The 18,806-nt window shown below is 45.2% G+C and overlaps 1 long non-coding RNA gene across 1 annotated transcript in view; it reads left to right on the forward strand.

The window, feature by feature from the left end:
* LOC146856233 (uncharacterized) overlaps positions 1–16,795 on the forward strand; it is a 246,500-nt gene extending 229,705 nt beyond the window's left edge. Inside the window, exon 3 of the long non-coding RNA XR_014980917.1 lies at positions 16,661–16,795. This is a non-coding gene — a long non-coding RNA (uncharacterized LOC146856233). The remainder of the gene's footprint in view (positions 1–16,660) is intronic.
* The last annotated feature ends 2,011 nt before the right edge of the window (positions 16,796–18,806 follow it).

Below are 18,806 nucleotides of genomic sequence, written 5' to 3' on the forward strand. Positions count from 1 at the left end.
ACATGAGACTGCATGTCTTCACACATGAGACTGCATGTCTTCAAACATAAAACTGTACACTCTCCAAACAAAAGATTGCATAATCCCGCCAAACATGAGATTGAATTGATCCAAGCATGAGACTGTATTGTCTTAAGCAACAGACAACTTAACTTGAAACTAAGGGTGGGCGGAGTAGGCGGAGTGTCACTATGCGGAATTCCACAGAGTTGCCTAAAAACTCAGTGGAATTCCGCTCCATCCTAACCTGCATGCAGGCAGCAGACCTGGAGGGTTCCTGACCCCTAGACTGCCACCTGCTTGGCTTACCTGGTGCGTTGATCGCCATGTTCGGGCTGTCCGCCTCCTCTTGGCTGTCTCCTCATCAGTGCAAAACCCCTACTCTGTACGTCTTGGGAGGACTGCGCATGTTTTGCTGAACTCTGCGTTCCCTGTGGGGCGCAGGGGTGGCAAAACTCTGCAACCTCTGCTGACGGAGCAGAGGTAGCTACCCACCCTTACTCGAAACACAAGACTATATCACTCCAAATATAACATAGATTCTCTTAGAACAAGGTACAAATGCCTCCAAGCACGAGACAGCATGCCTTCAAACATAAGACTGCAACCCTTCAAGCATGAGACTCCATCAATCCAAGCAATAGATTGCACTCCCTCGAAGCATGACATTGCATTCCTCCTAACACAAGGCTGCTTTGATACAAGCAAGAGACTGCATTTCTTCAACAACAAAAAGTATGTACTGCTACAAACAAGAGATGGCATCCATCCAAACAGAGACAGAATCCCTCGAAAAACAAGACAGAATTTCTCCACACATAAGGAAGCATGCTCTAAAACGAGAGACTGCATCCATTTAACCAAGAGAATATGGCGCTCCATGCATGAAACTGCATCCATCTAAGCAGGAGACATTGTGCCACCAAACACGAGACTGCTACCCTTGAAACATGGTGCAACTCTACCCTTCCAATCATTAAACCGTATCCATCCATGGAGGAGCCTGCACCACTTCTAAACATGAGACTGCATCCCTCAAAAATGAGAGTGGATCCATTCGGCAAAGAGACTGTAGCATCGTACGCATAAAATCTGCACCTACCTAACCACAAGACATCACCCCACCAAGCATGGAACATGATCCTAACAAACATGCAACGTCATCCCACCAAACATCAACATTCCACAAACAAAAGACATCATCCCATCAAACATGAGACGCTATCCCACCAAACATCAACATTCCACCAAACATGATACATCATCCAACCAAACATGGGACATCATCCATCTGAACATGAAAGGTCATCCCACCAAACAATGCAGCCTTCTTTCATACACGAGACGTCATCCCATCAAACAGAGGAAATCATCCCTCCAAACATGAGACTTTATCCCACCAAACATGAGAAGTCATACCACCACACATGAGACTTACTCCTACCAAACATGAGACATCATCTCACCAAACATTAGGCATTAGGCATCATGTCACCAAACCGGGGACATCAACCCACCAAACATGAGACATCATCCCACCAAACATGAGGACTCAAGTAACCAATCATGAGACATTATCCCACCAAACATGAGACATCATCCCACCAAAAAGAGATGTCATCCCACCAAAGAAGAGACATCATCCCGCCAAACATGAGACATCATTCCATCAAACATGGGACATCATCCCAGCAAACATGAGGCATCAAGCCAACAAACACAGGACATCATCTCTCCAAAAATGAGATGCCATCCCTCCAAACAAGAGAAGTCATCTGACGAAAAATGAGACAGCATTCCTATATATAAGAGATGTCATCCCCATCCCACTAAACATGAGGTGTCAACCCACCCAACATGAGACGTGATCCCACCAAACATATGACATCTTCCCACCAAACATGGGGTGTCATTCCACCAAACATGAGACATCAGGCCACCAAACATGAGATGTGATCCTTTCAAACATGAGACATCCTCCCATCGAACATGAGACATCAACCCCCCAAACATAAGACAGCGCCTTCATACAAGAGACATCATCCCACCAAACATGAGGCAACATCCCATCAAACATCGGACATCATCCTTCCAAACATGAGACGTCACCCCACCAAACCTGAGACGTCATGCCTCCAAACATGAGACTTTGCCCCACCAAACATAAAGCGTTATCCCATCAAACATAAGCTGTCATTCCACCAAACATGGGGCAGTATCCCACCATACATGGGACATCATCCCATTAAACATGAGATGTCATCCCACCAAACATGAGATGTCATCCCACCAAACATGAGACAGCATTCCTTCATACAAGAGATGTAATCCCCAAACATGAGACATCATCCCGGCAAACATATGACATCATCCCACCAACCATGAAATGTCATCCCTCCAAACATGAAGCGTCATCCCACCAAACATGAGACATCATCCCACCAAACATGATACATCATCCCACCAAACATGAAGTGTCATCCCACCAAACATATGACATCATCCCTCCAAACATGAAACATCATCCCTCCAAACATCAGATATCCCACCAAAGACATCATCCCACAACATATAGTCATCATCTCACCAAAAATAAGACAGCATTCCTTCATACAAAAGATGTCATCCCACAAACATGAGACGGCCTCCTAGCAAACACGAGACATCATCCCCAAACATGAGACATCATCACACCAAACATGAGACATCCCTCCAAAGAAGAGACGTCATCCCACCAAACATGAGACATCCCACCAAAGAAGAGACATCATTCCATCAAACGTCAGGCATCATCCCATCAAACAAGAGGCATCATCCTACCAACCACAAGGCATCATACCACCAAACACTAGACTTCACCATACCAAACTTTAGATATCCCACCAAATAAGACATCATCCCAAGCATGAGACATCATCCCTACCAAACATGAGACATCATCCCACCAAACATGAGACATCATCCCACCAAACACGAGACATCATCCCACCAAATACGAGACAGGATCCCCCCAAACACAAGACATCATCCCACCAAACACGAGACATCATCCCACCAAACACGAGACACGATCCCCCCAAACACATGACATCATCCCACCAAACATGGGAAGCATATCTTCAAACAAGAGGCTGCATCCCTTCAAGCATCACTCTATTTGTAATACTGTATTTAAGTAGGTTTAAATAGAACTGTGAGTTTTACCATTTCAGGACAAGGTGTATCCAAGGTGATGTCAAAATACATTTTATATATACTTGTAACACAGCAATTTAGAGTCATACTTTACGGACAAGTGATTTACACAATATACAAGCAGCAACATAAAAAATATTTATCATTCCACCTTTGAAGGTTAGACAAGCGTGTTGCAGTCACCCCTCCAGGCATGAGAATTCATCCAAAGATAAGGTTTAGAGGTTATGCAAGCATTTTGCAATTACGAATTTGCCTACAGTTGTCTCAGTGCTCATCAAGAATAATGGCGGTATGTTATGTTGGTCATCGTTAACATTAGGGCTAGGAATCTCAGGAAAGGCACAGGATCTACTGGGTAAATGTGACATCAAAGGACCCCCTTCTGTTTTAATCTATTTTTTATAGGCACTGTAGACATGGACGTGAACGTGTCAGTAAGGTCATCATGGTAGGCTGCGCCAGTCTGCCTGTTAAAAATGGGGGTCTCTAGATGGAAATGGTTTGCACCTTTGTCCAAGTAGGGACCCTTCTTCTTAGTCAGGGTAAGGGGGATACATTTCTAAAATAACCCCTGCTCACCCCATTGGTAGCTTGGCATGAGCAGACAGGCTTATCTAAGGGGCAGTGTGTAAAGCATTTGTGAACACATACAACAATACAATGAAAATACTAAAAATGGACACCACACAGGTTTAGAACAATAAGCAAAATATTATCTAGACCAAATATGACAAAAAGTCCACATACAATGCTGTAAAAGTAGTTATTTTGCAAGATAACTTTTAAAATGCAAAAATAGCTGCAAAACACACTTCTTCCAAGTCGGTAGCTCCATCCGGGGCTACCGCGATGCTGAAAATGACAGATTCTAACAGATCCAGCTGATAGCATCGGTACGGGCTAGCTAAAGCGTTGACAGACTCGAAGACAATACCTTTCTTGTTGCGGCTGACACGTTTGTACGGACTGGTCGGTGCAACCATTGCGGTTGCGGTGAAGTGGCACGGTGCAGGGTGTGGTGCCCTCACGGTGCGGTGCAGGCAGCGGCTCAGCAACGGTGTCCGTGAGACCAAGGCTTTCATGCAGGGCAAGGCGGTGCTCGATGCGGTGCAGCCAGGCTGTGATGCAGGCGACGGAGCCAATTGCTGTTCCGTTTGGGCAGCAACGGTGTCGGTGATGTCCAGGCATGGTGAGACGAGGTGGTGTTGAGTGCAGTGCCCAGAGGATGAGCTGCAAGCAGCAGCTCGGCGACGATTGTCCAGACGGCATCGGTGAGACAAAGGATGCGGTACAAATTTCAGCAGTGCCTTCTGCCAGGCCTTCAAGACACGGATTCCTGTGTGACAGAGTCGGTTGCCCTTTTCTTCTGCAGCGACTGAAACCAGCGGTTCTAGAGCCCGTGCCCAGAAGGATTTAGAGGTCTTTGCTGTTACTGAGACCTCTTGAACAGGGTCAAGCTCCACTTCCAACAACTTGGAGATACTTTCTCAAGCAGGATGCACACACAGTTCCTTTCTTCGCAGAAACAGCTACTGCAGGCCAACCCCAGACAGCACAGCAAAGGGGCAGTACTCCTCCTCCAGTTTCTTCCAGCTCTGCTCCTTGGCAGAGGTTCTTCTTGAAGTCCACAAGTGATCTAAAGGTCTGGGTCCCACTACTTATAGTACAAAATCCTTTGTTCTCTGGTAGCAGAGAGTGTCTTTGCACAGCCAGAACCAGTTCTGTCTTCTCTGGTGCAGCTGCCCGGCAGGAGGTGGAGGCAGCATTGTCCAAGGCAGACCAGGCCCATTCAGGTGTGAAATAAATCTCCTCCCCCTACTCTAAATGCAGCCCAGGTCTATTCAGCCCAGCCCTGACTCACCCTGGAAAGGCAGGACACTCCTAACTCCCCCCCCCGCCAAGTGGCTGTATGAACAGAATGCACTTCTCCAGCCCCTGTCACTCCAAGGCCAGACAGTCAATACGCAAACTTAGCATTGGCCCATTGGAAGTCTCAGCAAGAAAATGCCTTCTTTCTAAAAGTGGTATTTTCACACCCAGAATGTAAAAATCATCTTTACTAAAAGATGCATCTTTAGATTATGAGTTCAGGCATATTAAACTCCATCATTCCATCTTGTCCCAATGGGAAGTTATATTTGTAGGATGTTATAAATAAACTCCCATTGGACAGATAGCCCCAATACTGAAAAAAGAAATTGGCAGTATTTCACTATCAGGACCTGCTACACACATTAGGGCACGCCCTATGTTTCACATACACAGCAACCTGCCCACAGGGGTACCTTGGGCCTACCTTAGGGGTGACTCACACGTGAGAAAATGGAAGGTTAGGACCTGGCAAGTGGGCGCACTTGCCAGGTAGACATGGCAGTATTAGACTGCACACAGACACCGCAATGGCAGGCCTGAGACTCTGTTGCAAAGCCGCTTGTGTGGGTGGCACAATCAGTGCTGCAAGCTCACTAGCAGCATTTGGTTTACAGACCATAGGCACACAGAGTGCACTGTACTAGGGACTTACCAGTAAACCAAATAACCCAATCATGGAAACACTAATCCATCATAACAATTTACAGAGGGAGAACTTGCACTTTGGCACTGAACAGCAGTGGCAAATTGCCCAAAGCATCTAGACCAGCAAAACGAAGTTCAACACACAGCAAAAACACAGGAGGCAAAGGCAGATATACGGGGAAAACACACGCCAAGGTGAAAAACATGAGACATCCCTCCAAAGAAGAGACGTCATCCCACCAAACATGAGACATCCCACCAAAGAAGAGACATCATTCCATCAAACGTCAGGCATCATCCCATCAAACAAGAGGCATCATCCTACCAACCACAAGGCATCATACCACCAAACACTAGACTTCACCATACCAAACTTTAGATATCCCACCAAATAAGACATCATCCCAAGCATGAGACATCATCCCTACCAAACATGAGACATCATCCCACCAAACATGAGACATCATCCCACCAAACACGAGACATCATCCCACCAAATACGAGACAGGATCCCCCCAAACACAAGACATCATCCCACCAAACACGAGACATCATCCCACCAAACACGAGACACGATCCCCCCCAAACACAAGACATCATCCCACCAAACACGAGACATCATCCCACCAAACACGAGACACGATCCCCCCCAAACACATGACATCATCCCACCAAACATGGGAAGCATATCTTCAAACAAGAGGCTGCATCCCTCCAAGCATCACTCTATTTGTAATACTGTATTTAAGTAGGTTTAAATAGAACTGTGAGTTTTACCATTTCAGGACAAGGTGTATCCAAGGTGATGTCAAAATACATTTTATATATACTTGTAACACAGCAATTTAGAGTCATACTTTACGGACAAGTGATTTACACAATATACAAGCAGCAACATAAAAAATATTTATCATTCCACCTTTGAAGGTTAGACAAGCGTGTTGCAGTCACCCCTCCAGGCATGAGAATTCATCCAAAGATAAGGTTTAGAGGTTATGCAAGCATTTTGCAATTACGAATTTGCCTACAGTTGTCTCAGTGCTCATCAAGAATAATGGCGGTATGGGTATGGGTACTAGGGACTTACCAGTAAACCAAATAACCCAATCATGGAAACACTAATCCATCATAACAATTTACAGAGGGAGAACTTGCACTTTGGCACTGAACAGCAGTGGCAAATTGCCCAAAGCATCTAGACCAGCAAAACGAAGTTCAACACACAGCAAAAACACAGGAGGCAAAGGCAGATATACGGGGAAAACACACGCCAAGGCTGCCAGGTCTAACACCGCCATTTCGTGATGGTAGGCGACTGCCCACATGTCCATGCTGTTGCATTTTTACTCATGGTGAGGAGCAATAGATTGGCAATTAGCTTTCTTCTGCGCAGTGGGAATGCTACCCACATACACTACCTGTGCTACAAGAGGGGCGTATCCATTTGATAGTCGGTATTGTTAGTAATGGTTTAAAAATTAGACAGTGCCAGGTCAAATAAATAAAATCGCTGTTCAATATTTTGTGGGCACCCCCACCCAGCATGCTCGAGGCCACCATATGTGCCCCATACTCTATATGTGCGTGGTCCACAGTAAATGCAACTGTGCGGCACATACACATTTTACATGAATACTGGGCATTACCAAATAAACAATTCACTTTAATGCAGATTAATAGGTGACTGGCATCTCAGATCTATACTAAGAATCCTATTGTGTGGACAATGAAATTATGCAGCAATGGAGGGTAAAAGTATGCAGCAGGGCTGACTAAATTTGGCATCAGAAAAGGCAAATGACCTCCTCGTCTCTCTCCCATGAGCCAGTCCTTACCTGTAAAACTTCATCTCCATCCTGCAGAACCTGTTCCCTAACTAACTGACCTGTAAAATTCTCCCAACATCGCCGTCACTACCCAACAGCCAGTAGATAAGGAAGGAACACTGATATCACTTATTGTCATCTAAAGCGAAGCTGCAGATTTCTATTGTCCGAAGGCTAAGGATCAATACAAAGAAGGTCTGAAAAATGTTTGCAAATCTCCCCGTAAAGCACAGAGAGAATTATTTTCCTCTCACATTTTGGCTGCTTCAAATACCTCACGCGAGGTGGCAAAAATTGTCCATTCTTTTCTTGCTCCTGAGGCAGTAAATAGTAAAATTAGCCCTTCTTGCGAACTTTATGACAATCTATCTTCCTTCTTTCATGATAAAATTCAGAACTTGTATGCAACCTTTCCCACAAACATAACACTGGAGGTGCCGGTAGACTCGGGGGTAGAACAAAGTCATCTACTCTCAAATATTCTTAAAAAATTCAGAGGAAGTTTAGCTCAAAGAACTTGAGAAATGTAAATCAGGATCCCCAGCAGATCTTAGCTCACCTCGAATCTTACAGTTTATTGCCTCTAACATCAATCTGGAGTACAACAAAATTCTGAACACCTCCCTAGATGTTGACCGTTTTCCCTTCTGACTGGAAAGACTCTTTTCTTCAGCCCTTACTTAGGAAGCCTAATGCAGATCTGGCCACCTTGAGTAACTTTAGCCCATCTCCCTTTTACCAGCAGCAGCCAAAATCTCAGAGAAATTGGTAAATGGTCAGCTCTCCCCCTTTCTAGAACCTAATGGCCGGTTGCACAACTCATAGGCTAGCTTCCGACAAGGTATGTGTACTGAAACTGCCTTATTGGAAGTGACTGAATATATTAAAGACTAATTGGATGCTACAATGGGGATTATGTTGGACCTATTGGCAGCATTAGATATGGCTTCACATACCATTATAATGGATAGACTTAGGGTAATATTTACAAGTAAAGTGACAGGGCGTGGCATTAGCCTTCTTGGCTTAATGCAGGGCTCCGCCACTTTTGAAACGCTGAGCTGCAAGGTATTTACAACAATACAGTGCAGCCCTGCATTTCCCCCTGGGCTGGCGCTAATTACAGCTGCCTAGTGCCAACGCAGGTACCATTGCACCATAGTGCAAGGGTGCCTGCATTGTGGGAATGATTGTTAATGTGCAGGATGGTGTCCCTTCCTGAAAATAAACAATATTAAATTGCGATTTGTAACTCCTATGTGTGCTGCTTGGTGCAGAAGTTGCAACTCGTCATTTTTTTAAATGATTGTTTATGTGCATGGCGTTTTGCTGTTTCTATGTGTGCTGCACAATGCAGCACACACAGAAACAGCAAAAACAAAGAGATATAAATCATTTCTCCTCATGGTGCCATGTTAAGACCAGCTTTTTTTGGTCTAAATGTTGGCGCTGCCCCTTTTTACGCCACCCTTGTAAATATGGGCAGCATCAAAATCAAAGGGTGTTGCAGCGGAATGCCCACAGCAACACCCATTGCCCTTTCACACTAGGTATAGCGTGAAAGGGTGCCTTATTTACAAGGCAGCGTAAAGCCACGTTAAGTGGCTTAACATTGCCATGTAAATAAGGCGAAGCCTATATCACCTGAGGAACGTCGAAAAAAGTGACGTCGATAGCGATAGGGGCTTGTAAATATGCCCCTCAGTTCGGCTGGCATACAAGGAACAGCCTCCTCTTGGCTGAAGTTATTTTTAGAGGCGAAATCTCCGCAGGTTTATCTTCATCCTTTCTCATCCCACTCTAAGCCTCTTCTCTTTGGAGATCCTCAGGGCTCAGCTTTAAGTCCCACTTTGTTCAATCTTTATCTAGCACCACTGGGCCAGTTGATTGAGTCTTGAGGTGGGCCTGTGGTGTCTTATGCGGATGATACCTCAGGAGACCTGTAGCCCCAACCATACTTATGGCAGTATAGGGTTGGTGTATGCCTCAAGCTCACCATCAGCTCATTGTATAGTCAGAAGTGAGGAAACAGAACTAGAACCAGCACCAACACGCGCATCACGAGTGGCCCCATCGCCAAAGAGTAGATATCAATCTGGCTACAGAGGAGAGATACAAGGGACTCAGATTGGAGAGCGCAAGGATCTTGTTATTCTGCTGGCAGTCGCTGAACTGTTTAGTTAGAGAGTGAGAGACAGGTAACTGCGAGTCTCCAGATAGAAATGTCAGGATAGATTAGAACCCTAGATGAAACAAGTGAATAATCAAAAATATAAACGCATAGCGCGGTCTCAAATCAGGCAAAATTCGACAGCATTCCAATCCAACCACAACTTGTACATTTGCAGCCATCACAGATTTACCTGCACCTTTAAGAAGTAATGATAGTGAGGCTCACTCACAGAGGTGCTACACAAGTAGATCAATGTGAGATAGCCACACAAGGAACATGGAAAATAAGGGATTTGGCAACGACAGGGGGCATTGCCGGAATGGAGAATGTTCAATGAAGCAGAAATCTCCAGATATATCAGAGGACTACATTGTGAAACCCAAGATGGCAATGTCCTAGTTCTATATCAGCAAAACACACAAGATGATGGACGGAATGTTGCACCTTAGCAAAACATTCACCCCCAGTCACAGATCTGGGTTTAATCCATCGTTATTTTGCTCACCACCCCACCCCAGGTCAGACATGGCCTTATGCAAATCAGTCTTGACCCTGTGCCTCATGGGAACAGTCCAGCCCGAACTGCCAAGCCATGTCTTCCCTGGACCGGAATCAAGCATCCTAGGACCGGTTTCGGGGTTTCACCCTCGTCAACCAGGTTTTTGCATTTGTCACCCCGAGTGGGACAGGTATGCTCAGACGTGAGTCCCGTGCTTACCATGCCACTGGAATCAAGCTATCCTGGCTGAAGAGGGGTGAAACCCCGAAACCGGTCCCAGGATGCTTGGTTCCAGTCCAGGGAGGACCTGGCTTGGCAGTTCGGGCTGAACTGTTCCCATGAGGCACAGGGTCAAGACTGATTTGCATATGGCTGGGTTCAAACTGGTATGGCATGGTTAGCAAAAAAACTATGGATTTAGGCCCAGATCTCTGTACTGGGGTGAATGTATGACATTGTTCTCATTCTGTCCATCAACTGTTGTTTTTGCATTTGTCACCCCGAGTGGGACGGGTATGCTCAGACGTGAGTCCCGTGCTTACCATGCCCCTGGAATCAAACTATCCTGGCTGAAGAGGGGTGAAACCCCGAAACTGGTCCTAGGATGCTTGGTTCCAGTCCAGGGAGGACCTGGCTTGGCAGTTTGGGCTGGACTGTTCCCATGAGGCACAGGGTCAAGACTGATTTGCATATGGCTGGGTTCAAACTGGAATGGCATGGTGAGCAAAAAAACAATGGATTTAGGCCCAGATCTCTGTACTGGGGTGAATGTATGACTTTGTTCTGCATTCTGTCCATCAACTGTTGTTTTTGCATTTGTCACCCCGAGTGGGACGGGTATGCTCAGACGTGAGTCCCGTGCTTACCATGCCACTGGAATCAAGCTATCCTGGCTGAAGAGGGGTGAAACCCCAAAACCGGTCCTAGGATGCTTGGTTCCAGTCCAGGGAGAACCTGGCTTTGCAGTTCGGGCTGGACTGTTCCCATGAGGCACAGGGTCAAGACTGATTTGCATATGGCTGAGTTCAAACTGGAATGGCATGGTGAGCAAAAAAACGATGGATTTAGGCCCAGATCTCTGTACTGGGGTGAATGTATGACATTGCTCTGCATTCTGACAATCAACTGTTGTTTTTGCACTAGTTCTATATCAGGATATCCTCTGAAAAAAAAATTCTGATATAAAAAATATTGTCAACAAAAATATTGCTGCATTGGATGAAGATTTTCTATTATTTATTCCAATGGGGTTAGATTTTTACAAACAACATGCAGGACAAAATATTTATGTCAAACAATATTCTGGCAACTATATTCTGGCACCAGACTAATGCCCCTGATCATAGACACCAGGGGCCCTATTATGTATGGGGCGCACTTTCCCTGTTTGCACTATGGTGCACCTTTAAACAGGTGCCCTGTGCACAAACAGGGAAAGTGCGCCCTATTTGGTTCAATGTGCTGCCTCAGGACAGCCTCAAACTCATTCTGGCCTATGGGAAGCCCATTCAAGTGCAATACGGAGTGGCTGCTTTATAGCCGCTCCATGTTTCACAGTGCAGGCGGCAACCAACCTGTGCTTTAAAGAGGGGAGAGAGATCCCCTTGCAAGCGGGTGCAGGCAGTGACTGTACCCACCTGAAAGGGAATGTCCTTTGGACCACGTTGTCACCATCCAGGTGGCTGCCATCAGGGTACGCGCTGACAGTGCCCCATCGTTTTGTGGGACACTGTCAGTGCACCTCCTGACAGCTTCTTTGCCTTTGTGCCGCGTCCATAATACAGCGCAGGTGCAGAGGTAAAGAGTTTCCCTCATTTGCATGAGGCCATGCCCTCATGCAATGAGGGAATGCCCTCTTGAGATAGTGCTGCTGCAAAATATGCGCCCATTTCTTGCTATTGGCTTTGTGGTTTGTAACTCACTTTTTCTTGCTTTCCATTTGCTGGCTTTATCTGCTTTAGACTGTCCATGATAAATGTGATCATCCCCTTGCCTAATCCGTATTTACTGTATTCTTCCACAAACTCTTTTTCTGTAAACAGATCTTTAAATCTTGTTCTTATCTCGTCACATTTGCTGGGCTTTCAAAGGCAGGGTCAAATATCACAAACTGTCTTCCGAGGACTCTGGTTAATTTTGAAAGCTATTCTGCCTGCAAATGTGACCTCTGCTCAAACTTTTTCATAACAATAGGTGAAGGACCATTGGTGACAGAATCCCTGTCTGGTTCAGAAGTCGGCCAATCAACTGCAACCGTACAAGCAGCCCACAAATCACTTGGTACTACAATATCAAACAAGGATTTCAGATCAACCCACAACACTTTTGAAATTTTAACAAACTGGTTGACCTGCTTGTACCACTCGACGGGCTTTTTCCTCAGCCGAGGAAATTCATTAGTAAATTCTGCCAAATCACCTCTACTCCAAGGCACATGCACATACCCTCCGTTCTGTACCTCGCGCAAAGGGTAATTCTCCACTCCTATTATCCCCCCTCCTGGAGGTGGTGTCTCTCCTACGCTCTTTTTGGTGCTCTTCTTCTGGGACCATCTTTCCTCCCACTTATCAAGTATACTCGAAGGCAGGTATCCCCACAATCAATTCTCGAATGTGAGTTTTCAACCCTATGACCCTCTTCTCTTCCAGTTCCTGATCACTGTACTGCAATCTGTGACCTCCCTGTAATATCTTTGTTTTGTACAGATCCACCTCATATCTTTTTGCCAAATCTGTCAGTTTTTCATGTGCTGTCCTTGCTTTGCGAGTAACATCCTGTGCTACAAACAGCAACTCGTCTGGTTCATAAATTTCCACTCTTTCCAAAGGCATGTTCCCACTAATTATCTCATCTACCTCAGCTTTCAACCTCACCATGTCCAACATCTTTGCTCTTATAGCAACTTTCAGGGTCCCTCGACTAGATGCATCACTCGATTTTCCATTCTCATTGCTCTGATCTCCACATCGGTTCCCTTCTGCTATATTCCTAAGGACTGGTCGGCTTTCCGAGTTTCTGTGATCCCAATCTCCTGTCATCCTGTCATTCTGGCTTCTCACTGGTGGTTCCCTAGCCTCATGTCAGATCTTGAATCGGCCAAAGAGCTTGGTCTCGCCGTTCTTACATCCACCTGTCCTTTAGAGGAGTCTGCAGTGGCTGGCAATAGCGTACTTGATTTCAAAGGTCTTGGAAGGTGAGCTATTCCACTCACTATGCCATTCCCTCCAGAACCAGTCTCCTCTCCGGCTACTGATTGTGCTAAACTTCCATTTCTTGCCTGATCTGGGTCATATACTAACACTATTAGGCCAATGGTAACCGGCACTGTAAGAGCATCCGGTAGCCTTGGGACAACTGTAACTCCGTTAGCTTCGGTACCTGTTGGTATCTGTGTTCCCATCCCTTCTGTTCCTGTTGAAATTCTTCCAACTACTTTCGCACTAGGTTGAGTCTGCGATTCTACAGTCCCTTCTGTTGATACTGACTTTCCCTCCTCTGAATCTGGATTATACGGAGGCGGTCTTTCTGATAGCAATCTATCTAACAAGCTGTCTTCTGTGTCACTATCATCTTTCTCGCCACACTTCTTCTGGGTACCTCCTACTTTCACCATCAACGGGAATAGCCTATCCCCCTCAATAGTTTCCATCTTTTCTCCAATGTGTCCCATCGCGCATCTTGAAATGCCCTGATCGACTTTTCACCCTTTCATGACTTTGATCTCTTTTCCTGTCATGTGCCGCTCTCATCCATGCATGTAGCGCCTCAAACTGTGTTGGTCTGGGTACAGGTCGCAATGAAGACATCACTGCTTTTAACTGGTACAACACCTCCAAACTAAAAGTACAATAACGTGGAAAAGCTAATTCTCCCTCTTTTTCAGTCATTTTATGCCAATTTTCTAGCCGAATTATGGCATGCAATCCCACATTCGTAGCCATATAATGGGCTGGGGTATCCTCATTTGGAGTTTCTTCTCCTTGAGTAACCGGCCTTCTATCTCCTCTACACATATCTCCTAAAACTTTAAAACATTTCATGATGAAATCAACTTTCTTTTACATACAGCGTTTAGTTTTACTTCCTGATGTCAATCCACCAATACCAGCGTGGCTTCACACCAACTGACCTATCGCAGTGCGACACTCTCTGACGTCACTCTTCCTTCGCATACAGCAGTTCTCCTCCTTTACAATTCATCTCTTGCACACTCACGCGTCTCTCTCATAGAATGAAATAACTGTTTGTCCACCAAACGACCGAACAGTCACTTCTCTGACTGTCTGTCCACCAAACGACCAGACAGTCTCTCGCAATTGTCGACCTCAACTCCGGCAACCGTCTGTCCACGAAATGACCATAGAGCTTCCCCAGACTATCTGCTCATGAACGGCCGGACAGTCATGTACTTAATCGATAGGATCCAATCACTCAATGTGCCACATACAGTAATCCACAACCTGCGTCGGTTACTCACACACTCACACACACATTTCCCTATCACTGGTGGGTCAGTCAACGACGTCTCATGACTCCCACAATCACCGGTCAGACAATTTCAACTCTGGGTGTCTTCTACACCACAATCTCTCATCCCGGGATATCAATTAATCGGATCTCATGGACCGCACACGTTCAGCCCGAAACCACAATCACTCAACTCTCATTCCAACTCCGCAAGACATCACATAGTCAAAACAACACTGCAATCTAACAGACACACATCCCTGTTCATAGTCACCCTACCAAAAACTGCTGCTTCTGCCGCACCGTCACTCTCCTTCGATTTCCATCAAATGCCATCGTCCTCCGCTCACTATCCACTGGATGACCCTCACTTGGGCTCTATGGGGACTCAATGACTACCCTTCTCTACGTCTCCCCTTACTACAGAGGTAACCATCCTACTCTGCTACCAACTGATAACACCAGATTCTACTATAAAATCTTACTAAGAATCCTTGGTCGACTGGATCTTTATTACCTGCTGAAAAGTGTAAAGGAGAGAAGACCAACGCATTCACAACTAGCTAGAATTGACCAATCAAGTAAGACTCGGAAAGGATCACTGACTCCCAACTTCAATTTAGGGGTTTTATTACAAAGTCAAGAATAACTGAACATACAAGCACCTCATAACAAGGTTGTATAAATACATAGGCACTAATACAAAGTTCATCCTATGAATCAGTCTAATCCGGTGCAGCATAAAAAGAATGAGCAACTTCAAAAATAATAGACAAGCAATAACTGCACCAACATCGATATTAGTCTTCATTAGTGGCTGTCAAGAAAATCCGTTAATCTATCCCTACTCTATCACTAAAGTGGCATCCCTTACTTGGCATTTCTCAGGCAAGATCAAGAAAAGGTGTCATCTTGTGAAGACTTCCTAAGAAGTACACTCACGTTGTAAGGGTCAGTAGCCAAAGCTACAGAGTTCGTTCTAAGTCTTCCTTCTAAGAATCAATCCCTTCCTTCTGCCCCTATAACGGCTCTCTGCTAACTCATACCTCGGGCACTGTCACTAATACAAAATGCACAATTGATAGAACACGACCCTGAAACACCTCCTCTGGCCAGGCATCTCTCGTAGGTATTTTTCCACCAAAACGTGTACTCGGTCCAGCAACGGTTGATGTGTCCTTGGGTCTCAGGCTTCTTCAGCGAGAAAGAATATCGGCTCTCAATTATCTGCATTCCTGAATACTTTGTAGCAGGTCTCCTCCATACCCAACTCCTAAAACAAAAGACGTTAGTCTAACTAACAAGAACGGTGTCCTTGCACCTGCAACAGAAGCTTGTGAACAGAACAACCTTGCACCCACATGAATTTCGCTGACTGCCTCCAAATGAGAGCTTTACCAGGGAAAATGCATTTCAGGCCTACACAAACCGGCTAACATAAGGAAACGAATAGGCCTTTTATAGCACGAAAGAGCAAATACTCCATCTAGGCCTTTGGCATCAAATTAAACACGCATTTATAAATGTTGCATCTTCAAGCACTATATTTCATCACATTTAAGGCACAATTAATGATCTATACATGTGCAGAATTTAATATGATGCACTTTTAAATCTAATGCATTACATTACACATGAGCTACTTCATTAAGCATTTGCAATGAACATCAAGAATTACATAATTCCATCTAAATGCTATTTTACTTTTCGCAAATGTCAAACTTCATTCTAACACTTCACTTTCCATTGATTATTACGGCACAATTTATTAACTAATATTAACACACATAAGATTATATGCGGGTACGGACTATTCATGAATATAATGTACCCCTACAATTTTCAGATTATCATAACGCTCTATCATGGTCGTTGTAACGACCACATTGTAATCACATGCGTTGTAAATGCATGTGATGTGATGGTACATATTCCTTGCATACTGCCAAACTTGATCAGTCCCCCCACTTCTTTTTATAGGACTTGTGCCCTGCTGTTAGTGTTTTATCGGCACTCCAGAGACGGGATATGGCTGCAAGGAGCACCCCTGTGATCACACTCCCGGAAAGCCAAAGTATCGCGTGAGTGGGGGAAAGATGCTCGGGTATACCAACCTACGTAAGGTGAGCACTTTCAGGTTTGGGGGGACACAGGCACCCCATTTTAAAGCAGCTCATCACAGGCCTCTGCTCTTTTCCCTCTCCACACATCAGTATCAGTGCACTTATATGTTTATAAAGAAACCCAGACCCGACAACTGCGCACTAGCATGTGCCTAGCCACACTAATTGTGTGTTTTGGCCATTTTCCAATTCTAATGTCATTCAGCGTTCACTGAGTCTCTAATTTGCTTATCTGTCATTACATTTAGTATAAAAACAAGCAACAAGCTGGGCGCCTTTCTCTAAATGAATCTGCTATGCGGATGGCTCATAGCTGAGCGGGGTATTTAAGCATTGGCAGCAGGAAGCAGATGGACAAAATAAAATTCTCGTCAATACAAAGCGAAAAACTGGCCCCAGGTACATTCGATGACCTGAATGTTTTTAATTTTACAGGATGGCACAGCGCTGGAGCACAGTACCAACCTCCGGGCCTCTGTCCCATCATCAGCCGAGCAAAGGGGCTGGAAGTGGGGGGCAAGAGGTGCTGCAGCACCCCCAAAATAACCACGCTGGAGATTACCAGGTAAACGAGCAATTAAGATGCCAATACATTTTATATTTATCTTCCCAGATTCGCTGTGCGTTCAAAGGCGGAGGTCAGCTGTCATGCTGTATCTTCCAAGAAATTGCTGCTTATTTTTTTAACTTGGAGATCGATGATTCCTTTTCTTTCTCTGACTGCAAAATTAAAGAGTCTGGTAAAGTGAATTGTCTGACAGTCTTGCTGGCCTAGAGGAATTGTGAAAGGAAAGGCTGTAGGATGCCAATTTTTTCGAACACAGAACATCTAAATACCAGTAAAATAACTGTGCAAATATTTCAAAGTATATCAGCAGTTAGGTAAGCACACATGAAGCGCACATTGTTTTGTAATTCTGTAGTGTGATGGAAAAAATATTTTAATAGGATCAAAACATATCAAGACACTTTACTTGGTGATGTGCAAAAGGTAAATATTTGTTGATAACTGATTTCCACACATTATGGTTTGTGAACGGCATAGTTTTATCAATAAAACTGCATGTCAGTGCGAATCTTGTGGCCTTTTCAATGGAAAATGTACTGTCTGTAAATGACCGTGTGCTAACACACTATGCTTTAGCAATATATTTATGACAGTTTGCTTCACAATTTACCTCTGGCTACACACCACACCTTTACCACTCTCCTGTAGAGTAGACAGTACTCAATTGTTCTTTGTGTGACGCTTGGATTTTTCACAATCCCTATGACTTCAGTGGTGTAACATTGATGCCATCACCCCCACTCTGATAATTATTCCAGCATCACTGCCCCTGCCACAGCTCTGACCACTTCTTTGATCACAGAGGCGAAAGTGGTATAACGGACTGTTTCGATAACTTCGTAATCAGGGCCGGACTTGGAACAGAAACCGGCCTTGGCAAACTGCTCAGCCGGTCCCCCCTGGGGGTGAGGGGGAGTGCAGCTGAGCAGTTTGCGAGGGCCAGTTTCGGCCGATTTTGTTACAAGGCGCTGATATTGCAGACCCCCGGTAACAAAAATGGCCCCCCAGGGGCCCAAAACCGGCCCCCACCCTAGCGGCCTACCGGGGAAACGCCCGGTGCCCTCTCTGGCCAGTCCAGCCCTGTTCGTAATACTGTGACATTCCTTGACATTCCATGAACTCCACCCAGCAGAATACATTTGCAAATCTGTTTCACATACACATTTTCTCCCCAGGTCAGATATTGCATGTTTCTCCTGAATGTTTTGACCGCCACTACTTAGGAGACCTAGTTTCTTTCTATGTCAACAAAGCTATAGGTAAAGAAATAAAAACAGTAAGCAATCAGAGCCTGACCCGCAGCGCCTGGTTTCTAGCTATTTTATGCTGCCCTTTTCCCCTAATTCCAACTCGAGAACCCACAACCACATGCAGTTCCCTGCTGGACCCTGCCAGGTCTTTTAGCTGCCAGCCACAGTCTGCACCCACTGGGCAC

Source organism: Triturus cristatus, chromosome 4_1 (assembly GCF_964204655.1).
Source record: "Triturus cristatus chromosome 4_1, aTriCri1.1, whole genome shotgun sequence".
Lineage (NCBI taxonomy): Eukaryota > Metazoa > Chordata > Amphibia > Caudata > Salamandridae > Triturus > Triturus cristatus.